Here is a 10313-nt window from a genome sequence, read left to right on the forward strand (position 1 = left end):
CAATGGGCACTGTCTGAGGCGGGATTCGAACCCACGCCTCCTGGGGAGACTGCGACCTGAACGCAACGCCTTAGACCGCTCTGCCATCCTGGCACCTGGTAATGCTCTCTTGACTGTGTTTGCTTTGTTCTTGCTTGGTACTTTCAATGGGCTCTGTCTGAGGTGGGATTCGAACCCACGCCTCCTGGGGTGACTGCGACCTGAACGCAACGCCTTAGACCGCTCTGCCATCCTGGCACCTGGTAATGCTCTCTTTTCAATGGGCTCTGTCTGAGGTGGGATTCGAACCCACGCCTCCTGGGGAGACTGCGACCTGAACGCAACGCCTTAGACCGCTCTGCCATCCTGGCACCTAGTAATGCTCTCTTGAATGTGTTTGCTTTGTTCTTGCTTGGTACTTTCAATGGGCTCTGTCTGAGGTGGGATTCGAACCCACGCCTCCTGGGGTTACTGCGACCTGAACGCAACGCCTTAGACCGCTCTGCCATCCTGGCACCTGGTAATGCTCTCTTTTCAATGGGCTCTGTCTGAAGTGGGATTCGAACCCACGCCTCCTGGGGAGACTGCGACCGGAACGCAACGCCTTAGACCGCTCTGCCATCCTGGCACCTAGTAATGCTCTCTTGAATGTGTTTGCTTTGTTCTTGCTTGGTACTTTCAATGGGCTCTGTCTGAGGTGGGATTCGAACCCACGCCTCCTGGGGTTACTGCGACCTGAACGCAACGCCTTAGACCGCTCTGCCATCCTGGCAGCTGGTAATGCTCTCTTGACTGTGTTTGCTTTGTTCTTGCTTGGTACTTTCAATGGGCTCTGTCTGAGGTGGGATTCGAACCCACGCCTCCTGGGGTGACTGCGACCTGAACGCAACGCCTTAGACCGCTCTGCCATCCTGGCACCTGGTAATGCTCTCTTGACTGTGTTTGCTTTTTTCTTGTGCGGTACTTTCAATGGGCTCTGTCTGAGGTGGGATTCGAACCCACGCCTCCTGGGGAGACTGGGACCTGAACGCAACGCCTTAGACCGCTCTGCCATCCTGGCACCTGGTAATGCTCTCTTGACTGTGTTTGCTTTGTTCTTGCTTGGTACTTTCAATGGGCACTGTCTGAGGTGGGATTCAACCCACGCGTCCTGGGGAGACTGCGACCTGAACGCAACGCCTTAGACCGCTCTGCCATCCTGGCACCTCGTAATGCTTTCTTGACTGTGTTTGCTTTGTTATTGCTTGGTACTTTCAATTGGCTCTGTCTGAGGTGGGATTCGAACCCACGCCTCCTGGGGAGACTGCAACCTGAACGCAACGCCTTAGACCGCTCTGCCATCCTGGCAACTGGTACCTCTCTCTTGACTGTGTTTGCTTTTTTCTTGCTAGGTACTTTCAATGGGCTCTGTCTGAGGTGGGATTCGAACCCACGCCTCCTGGGGAGACTGCAACCTGAACGCAACGCCTTAGACCACTCTGCCATCCTGGCATCTGGGAATGCTCTCTTGAATGTGTTTGCTTTGTTCTTGCTTGGTACTTTCAATGGGCACTGTCTGAGGTGGGATTCGAACCCACGCCTCCTGGGGAGACTGCGACCTGAACGCAACGCCTTAGACCGCTCTTCCATCCTGGCATCTGGTAATGCTCTCTTGAATGTGTTTGCTTTGTTCTTGCTTGGTACTTTCAACGGGCTCTGTCTGAGGTGGGATTCGAACCCACGCCTCCTGGGGTGACTGCGACCTGAACGCAACGCCTTAGACCGCTCTGTCATCCTGGCAACTGGTAATGCTCTCTTGACCGTGTTTCCTTTGTTATTGCTTGGTACTTTCAATGGGCTCTGTCTGAGGTGGGATTCGAACCCACGCCTCCTGGGGAGACTGCGACCTGAACGCAACGCCTTAGACCGCTCCGCAATCCTGGCAACTGGTAATGCTCTCTTGACTGTGTTTGCTTTGTTCTTGCTTGGTACCTTCAATGGGCACTGTCTGAGGTGGGATTCAACCCACGCGTCCTGGGAAGACTGCGTCCTGAACGCAACGCCTTAGACCGCTCCGCCATCCTGGCACCTCGTAATGATCTTATGACTGTGTTTGCTTTGTTCTTGCTTGGTACTTTCAATGGGCTCTGTCTGATGTGGGATTCGAACCCCTGCGTCCTGGGGAGACTCCGACCTGAACGCAACGCCTTAGACCGCTCTGCCATCCTGGCACCTGGTAATGCTCTCTTGACTGTGTTTGCTTTGTTATTGCTTGGTACTTTCAATGGGCTCTGTGTGAGGTGGGATTCGAACCCACGCCTCCTGGGGAGACTGCGACCTGAACGCAACGCCTTAGACCGCTCTGCTATCCTGGCAACTGGTACCTCTCTCTTGACTGTGTTTGCTTTTTTCTTGCTAGGTACTTTCAATGGGCTCTGTCTGAGGTGGGATTCGAACCCACGCCTCCTGGGGGAGACTGCAACCTGAACGCAACGCCTTAGACCACTCTGCCATCCTGGCATCTGGGAATGCTCTCTTGAATGTGTTTTCTTTGTTCTTGCTTGGTACTTTCAATGGGCACTGTCTGAGGTGGGATTCGAACCCACGCCTCCTGGGGAGACTGCGACCTGAACGCAACGCCTTAGACCGCTCTGCCATCCTGGCATCTGGTAATGCTCTCTTGAATGTGTTTGCTTTGTTCTTGCTTGGTACTTTCAATGGGCTCTGTCTGAGGTGGGATTCGAACCCACGCCTCCTGGGGTGACTGCGACCTGAATGCAACGCCTTCGACCGCTCTGCCATCCTGGCAACTGGTAATGCTCTCTTGACTGTGTTTGCTTTTTTCTTGCTTGGTACTTTCAATGGGCTCTGTCTGAGGTGGGATTCGAACCCACGCCTCCTGGGGTGACTGCGACCTGAACGCAACGCCTTAGACCGCTCTGCCATCCTGGCAACTGGTAATTCTCTCTTGACTGTGTTTGCTTTGTTATTGCTTGGTACTTTCAATGGGCTCTGTCTGAGGTGGGATTCGAACCCACGCCTCCTGGGGAGACTGCGACCTGAACGCAACGCCTTAGACCGCTCTGCCATCCTGGCAACTGGTAATGCTCTCTTGACTTTGTTTGCTTTGTTATCACTTGGTACTTTCAATGGGCTCTGTCTGAGGTGGGATTCGAACCCACGCCTCCTGGGGAGACTGCGACCTGAACGCAACGCCTTAGACCGCTCTGCCATCCTGGCAACTGGTAATGCTCTCTTGACTGTGTTTGCTTTGTTATTGCTTGGTACTTTCAATGGGCTCTGTCTGAGGTGGGATTCGAACCCACGCCTCCTGGGGAGACTGCGACCTGAACGCAACGCCTTAGACCGCTCTGCCATCCTGGCAGCTGGTAATGCTCTCTTGACTGTGTTTGCTTTGTTCTTGCTTGGTACTTTCAATGGGCTCTGTCTGAGGTGGGATTCGAACCCACGCCTCCTGGGGTGACTGCGACCTGAACGCAACGCCTTAGACCGCTCTGCCATCCTGGCACCTGGTAATGCTCTCTTGACTGTGTTTGCTTTTTTCTTGTGCGGTACTTTCAATGGGCTCTGTCTGAGGTGGGATTCGAACCCACGCCTCCTGGGGAGACTGGGACCTGAACGCAACGCCTTAGACCGCTCTGCCATCCTGGCACCTGGTAATGCTCTCTTGACTGTGTTTGCTTTGTTCTTGCTTGGTACTTTCAATGGGCACTGTCTGAGGTGGGATTCAACCCACGCGTCCTGGGGAGACTGCGACCTGAACGCAACGCCTTAGACCGCTCTGCCATCCTGGCACCTCGTAATGCTTTCTTGACTGTGTTTGCTTTGTTATTGCTTGGTACTTTCAATTGGCTCTGTCTGAGGTGGGATTCGAACCCACGCCTCCTGGGGAGACTGCAACCTGAACGCAACGCCTTAGACCGCTCTGCCATCCTGGCAACTGGTACCTCTCTCTTGACTGTGTTTGCTTTTTTCTTGCTAGGTACTTTCAATGGGCTCTGTCTGAGGTGGGATTCGAACCCACGCCTCCTGGGGAGACTGCAACCTGAACGCAACGCCTTAGACCACTCTGCCATCCTGGCATCTGGGAATGCTCTCTTGAATGTGTTTGCTTTGTTCTTGCTTGGTACTTTCAATGGGCACTGTCTGAGGTGGGATTCGAACCCACGCCTCCTGGGGAGACTGCGACCTGAACGCAACGCCTTAGACCGCTCTTCCATCCTGGCATCTGGTAATGCTCTCTTGAATGTGTTTGCTTTGTTCTTGCTTGGTACTTTCAATGGGCTCTGTCTGAGGTGGGATTCGAACCCACGCCTCCTGGGGTGACTGCGACCTGAACGCAACGCCTTAGACCGCTCTGTCATCCTGGCAACTGGTAATGCTCTCTTGACCGTGTTTCCTTTGTTATTGCTTGGTACTTTCAATGGGCTCTGTCTGAGGTGGGATTCGAACCCACGCCTCCTGGGGAGACTGCGACCTGAACGCAACGCCTTAGACCGCTCCGCAATCCTGGCAACTGGTAATGCTCTCTTGACTGTGTTTGCTTTGTTCTTGCTTGGTACCTTCAATGGGCACTGTCTGAGGTGGGATTCAACCCACGCGTCCTGGGAAGACTGCGTCCTGAACGCAACGCCTTAGACCGCTCCGCCATCCTGGCACCTCGTAATGATCTTATGACTGTGTTTGCTTTGTTCTTGCTTGGTACTTTCAATGGGCTCTGTCTGATGTGGGATTCGAACCCCTGCGTCCTGGGGAGACTCCGACCTGAACGCAACGCCTTAGACCGCTCTGCCATCCTGGCACCTGGTAATGCTCTCTTGACTGTGTTTGCTTTGTTATTGCTTGGTACTTTCAATGGGCTCTGTGTGAGGTGGGATTCGAACCCACGCCTCCTGGGGAGACTGCGACCTGAACGCAACGCCTTAGACCGCTCTGCTATCCTGGCAACTGGTACCTCTCTCTTGACTGTGTTTGCTTTTTTCTTGCTAGGTACTTTCAATGGGCTCTGTCTGAGGTGGGATTCGAACCCACGCCTCCTGGGGGAGACTGCAACCTGAACGCAACGCCTTAGACCACTCTGCCATCCTGGCATCTGGTAATGCTCTCTTGAATGTGTTTGCTTTGTTCTTGCTTGGTACTTTCAATGGGCTCTGTCTGAGGTGGGATTCGAACCCACGCCTCCTGGGGTGACTGCGACCTGAATGCAACGCCTTCGACCGCTCTGCCATCCTGGCAACTGGTAATGCTCTCTTGACTGTGTTTGCTTTTTTCTTGCTTGGTACTTTCAATGGGCTCTGTCTGAGGTGGGATTCGAACCCACGCCTCCTGGGGTGACTGCGACCTGAACGCAACGCCTTAGACCGCTCTGCCATCCTGGCAACTGGTAATTCTCTCTTGACTGTGTTTGCTTTGTTATTGCTTGGTACTTTCAATGGGCTCTGTCTGAGGTGGGATTCGAACCCACGCCTCCTGGGGAGACTGCGACCTGAACGCAACGCCTTAGACCGCTCTGCCATCCTGGCAACTGGTAATGCTCTCTTGACTTTGTTTGCTTTGTTATCACTTGGTACTTTCAATGGGCTCTGTCTGAGGTGGGATTCGAACCCACGCCTCCTGGGGAGACTGCGACCTGAACGCAACGCCTTAGACCGCTCTGCCATCCTGGCAACTGGTAATGCTCTCTTGACTGTGTTTGCTTTGTTATTGCTTGGTACTTTCAATGGGCTCTGTCTGAGGTGGGATTCGAACCCACGCCTCCTGGGGAGACTGCGACCTGAACGCAACGCCTTAGACCGCTCTGCCATCCTGGCAACTGGTAATTCTCTCTTGACTGTGTTTGCTTTTTTCTTGCTTGGTACTTTCAATGGGCTCTGTCTGAGGTGGGATTCGAACCCACGCCTCCTGGGGAGACTGCGAACTGAACGCAACGCCTTAGACCGCTCTGCCATCCTGGCAACTGGTACCTCTCTCTTGATTGTGTTTCCTTTGTTCTTGGGATTCGAACCCACGCCTCCTGGGGAGACTGCGACCTGAACGCAACGCCTTAGAACTCTATGCCATCCTGGCAACTGGTAATGCTCTCTTGACTGTGTTTGCTTTTTTCTTGCTTGGTACTTTCAATGGGCTCTGTCTGAGGTGGGATTCGAACCCACGCCTCCTGGGGAGACTGCGAACTGAACGCAACGCCTTAGACCGCTCTGCCATCCTGGCAACTGGTACCTCTCTCTTGATTGTGTTTCCTTTGTTCTTGGGATTCGAACCCACGCCTCCTGGGAAGACTGCGACCTGAACGCAACGCCTTAGACCACTCTGCCATCCTGGCATCTGGTAATGCTCTCTTGAATGTGCTTGCTATGTTCTTGGGATTCGAACCCACGCCTCCTGGGGAGACTGCTACCTGAACGCAACGCCTTAGAACACACTGCCATCCTGGCAGCTGGTAATGCTCTCTTGACTGTGTTTGCTTTGTTATTGCTTGGTACTTTCAATGGGCTCTGTCTGAAGTGGGATTCGAACCCACGCCTCCTGGGGTTACTGCGACCTGAACGCAACGCCTGAGACCGCTCTGCCATCCAGGCAACTGGTAATTCTCTCTTGACTGTGTTTGCTTTGTTATTGCTTGGTACTTTCAATGGGCTCTGTCTGAGGCGGGATTCGAACCCACGCCTCCTGGGAAGACTGCGACCTGAACGCAACGCCTTAGACCACTCTGCCATCCTGGCATCTGGTAATGCTCTCTTGAATGTGCTTGCTTTGTTCTTGGGATTCGAACCCACGCCTCCTGGGGAGACTGAGACCTGAACGCAACGCCTTAGACCGCTCTTCCATCCTGGCATCTGGTAATGCTCTCTTGAATGTGTTTGCTTTGTTCTTGCTTGGTACTTTCAATGGGCTCTGTCTGAGGTGGGATTCGAACCCACGCATCCTGGGGTGACTGCGACCTGAACGCAACGCCTTAGACCGCTCTGTCATCCTGGCAACTGGTAATGCTCTCTTGACCGTGTTTCCTTTGTTATTGCTTGGTACTTTCAATGGGCTCTGTCTGAGGTGGGATTCGAACCCACGCCTCCTGGGGAGACTGCGACCTGAACGCAACGCCTTAGACCGCTCCGCAATCCTGGCAACTGGTAATGCTCTCTTGACTGTGTTTGCTTTGTTCTTGCTTGGTACCTTCAATGGGCACTGTCTGAGGTGGGATTCAACCCACGCGTCCTGGGGAGACTGCGTCCTGAACGCAACGCCTTAGACCGCTCCGCCATCCTGGCACCTCGTAATGATCTTATGACTGTGTTTGCTTTGTTCTTGCTTGGTACTTTCAATGGGCTCTGTCTGATGTGGGATTCGAACCCCTGCGTCCTGGGGAGACTCCGACCTGAACGCAACGCCTTAGACCGCTCTGCCATCCTGGCACCTGGTAATGCTCTCTTGACTGTGTTTGCTTTGTTATTGCTTGGTACTTTCAATGGGCTCTGTGTGAGGTGGGATTCGAACCCACGCCTCCTGGGGAGACTGCGACCTGAACGCAACGCCTTAGACCGCTCTGCCATCCTGGCAACTGGTACCTCTCTCTTGACTGTGTTTGCTTTTTTCTTGCTAGGTACTTTCAATGGGCTCTGTCTGAGGTGGGATTCGAACCCACGCCTCCTGGGGGAGACTGCAACCTGAACGCAACGCCTTAGACCACTCTGCCATCCTGGCATCTGGGAATGCTCTCTTGAATGTGTTTGCTTTGTTCTTGCTTGGTACTTTCAATGGGCACTGTCTGAGGTGGGATTCGAACCCACGCCTCCTGGGGAGACTGCGACCTGAACGCAACGCCTTAGACCGCTCTGCCATCCTGGCATCTGGTAATGCTCTCTTGAATGTGTTTGCTTTGTTCTTGCTTGGTACTTTCAATGGGCTCTGTCTGAGGTGGGATTCGAACCCACGCCTCCTGGGGAGACTGCGACCTGAATGCAACGCCTTAGACCGCTCTGCCATCCTGGCAACTGGTAATGCTCTCTTGACTGTGTTTGCTTTTTTCTTGCTTGGTACTTTCAATGGGCTCTGTCTGAGGTGGGATTCGAACCCACGCCTCCTGGGGTGACTGCGACCTGAACGCAACACCTTAGACCGCTCTGCCATCCTGGCAACTGGTAATTCTCTCTTGACTGTGTTTGCTTTGTTATTGCTTGGTACTTTCAATGGGCTCTGTCTGAGGTGGGATTCGAACCCACGCCTCCTGGGGAGACTGCGACCTGAACGCAACGCCTTAGACCGCTCTGCCATCCTGGCAACTGGTAATGTTCTCTTGACTTTGTTTGCTTTGTTATCACTTGGTACTTTCAATGGGCTCTGTCTGAGGTGGGATTCGAACCCACGCCTCCTGGGGAGACTGCGACCTGAACGCAACGCCTTAGACCGCTCTGCCATCCTGGCAACTGGTAATGCTCTCTTGACTGTGTTTGCTTTGTTATTGCTTGGTACTTTCAATGGGCTCTGTCTGAGGTGGGATTCGAACCCACGCCTCCTGGGGAAACTGCGACCTGAACGCAACGCCTTAGACCGCACTGCCATCCTGGCACCTGGTAATGCTCTTATGACTGTGTTTATTTTGTTCTTGCTTGGTAATTTTAATGGGCTCTGTCTGAGGTGGGATTCGAACCCACGCCTCCTGGGGTTACTGCAACCTGAACGCAACGCCTTAGACCGCTCTGCCATCCTGGCACCTGGTAATGCTCTCTTTACTGTGTTTGCTTTGTTCTTGCTTGGTACTTTCAATGGGCTCTGTCTGAGGTGGGATTCGAACCCACGCCTCCTGGGGAGACTGCGACTTGAACGCAACACCTTAGACCGCTCTGCCATCCTGGCACCTGGTAATACTCTCTTGAATGTGTTTGCTTTCTTCTTGCTTGGTACTTTCAATGGGCTCTGTCTGAGGTGGGATTCGAACCCACGCCTCCTGGGGAGACTGCGACCTGAACCCAACGCCTTAGACCACTCTGCCATCCTGGCACCTGGTAATGCTCTCTTTTCAATGGGCTCTGTCTGAGGTGGGATTCGAACCCATGCCTCCTGGGGAGACTGCGACCTGAACGCAACGCCTTAGACCGCTCTGCCATCCTGGCACCTGGTAATGCTCTCTTGACTGTGTTTGCTTTTTTCTTGCTTGGTACATTCAATGGGCTCTGTCTGAGGTGGGATTCGAACCCACGCCTCCTGGGGAGACTGCGACCTGAACGCAACACCTTAGACCGCTCTGCCATCCTGGCAGCTGGTATTGCTCTCTTGACTGTCTTTGCTTTGTTCTTGCTTGGTACTTTCAATGGGCTCTGTCTGAGGCGGGATTCGAACCCACGCCGCCTGGGGAGACTGCGACCTGAACGCAACGCCTTAGAACGCTCCGCCATCCTGGCACCTGGTAATGCTCTCTTGACTGTGTTTGCTTTGTTCTTGCTTGGTACTTTCAATGGGCACTGTCTGAGGTGGGATTCGAACCCACGTCTCCTGGGGAGACTGCGACCTGAACGCAACGCCTTAGACCGCTCCGCCATCCTGGCAACTCGTAATGCTCTCTTGACTGTGTTTGCTTTGTTCTTGCTTGGTACTTTCAATGGGCACTGTCTGAGGTGGGATTCGAACCCACGCCTCCTGGGGAGACTGCGACCTGAACGCAAAGCCTTAGACCGCTCCGCCATCCTGGCACCTGGTAATGCTCTCTTGAATGTGTTTGCTTTGTTCTTGCTTGGTACTTTCAATGTGCTCTGTCTGAGGTGGGATTCGAACCCACGCCTCCTGGGGAGACTGCGACCTGAACGCAACGCCTTAGACCGCTCCGCCATCCTGGCACCTGGTAATGCTCTCTTGAATGTGTTTGCTTTGTTCTTGCTTGGTACTTTCAATGGGCTCTGTCTGAGGTGGGATTCGAACCCACGCCTCCTGGGGAGACTGCGACCTGAACGCAACGCCTTAGACCGCTCTGCCATCCTGGCAACTGGTACCTCTCTCTTGACTGTGTTTGCTTTTTTCTTGCTAGGTACTTTCAATGGGCTCTGTCTGAGGTGGGATTCGAACCCACGCCTCCTGGGGAGACTGCAACCTGAACGCAACGCCTTAGACCACTCTGCCATCCTGGCATCTGGGAATGCTCTCTTGAATGTGTTTGCTTTGTTCTTGCTTGGTACTTTCAATGGGCACTGTCTGAGGTGGGATTCAAACCCACGCCTCCTGGGGAGACTGCGACCTGAACGCAACGCCTTAGACCGCTCTGCCATCCTGGCATCTGGTAATGCTCTCTTGAATGTGTTTGCTTTGTTCTTGCTTGGTACTTTCAATGGGCTCTGTCTGAGGTGGGA

At 53.6% G+C, this 10313-nt stretch overlaps 1 non-coding gene across 1 annotated transcript; it reads right to left on the minus strand.

The window, feature by feature from the left end:
• Positions 1-524: 524 nt before the first annotated feature.
• On the minus strand, positions 525-607 carry trnar-ccg (transfer RNA arginine (anticodon CCG)). The gene has a single exon. It is a non-coding gene; the product is annotated as a tRNA-Arg (tRNA).
• Between the last annotated feature and the right edge of the window lie 9706 nt (positions 608-10313).

Source organism: Idiotropiscis lumnitzeri, chromosome 18 (genome assembly GCF_059441095.1).
Source record: "Idiotropiscis lumnitzeri isolate Australia: NSW breed Sydney's pygmy pipehorse chromosome 18, RoL_Ilum_1.0, whole genome shotgun sequence".
NCBI classification, from domain to species: Eukaryota; Metazoa; Chordata; class Actinopteri; order Syngnathiformes; family Syngnathidae; genus Idiotropiscis; species Idiotropiscis lumnitzeri.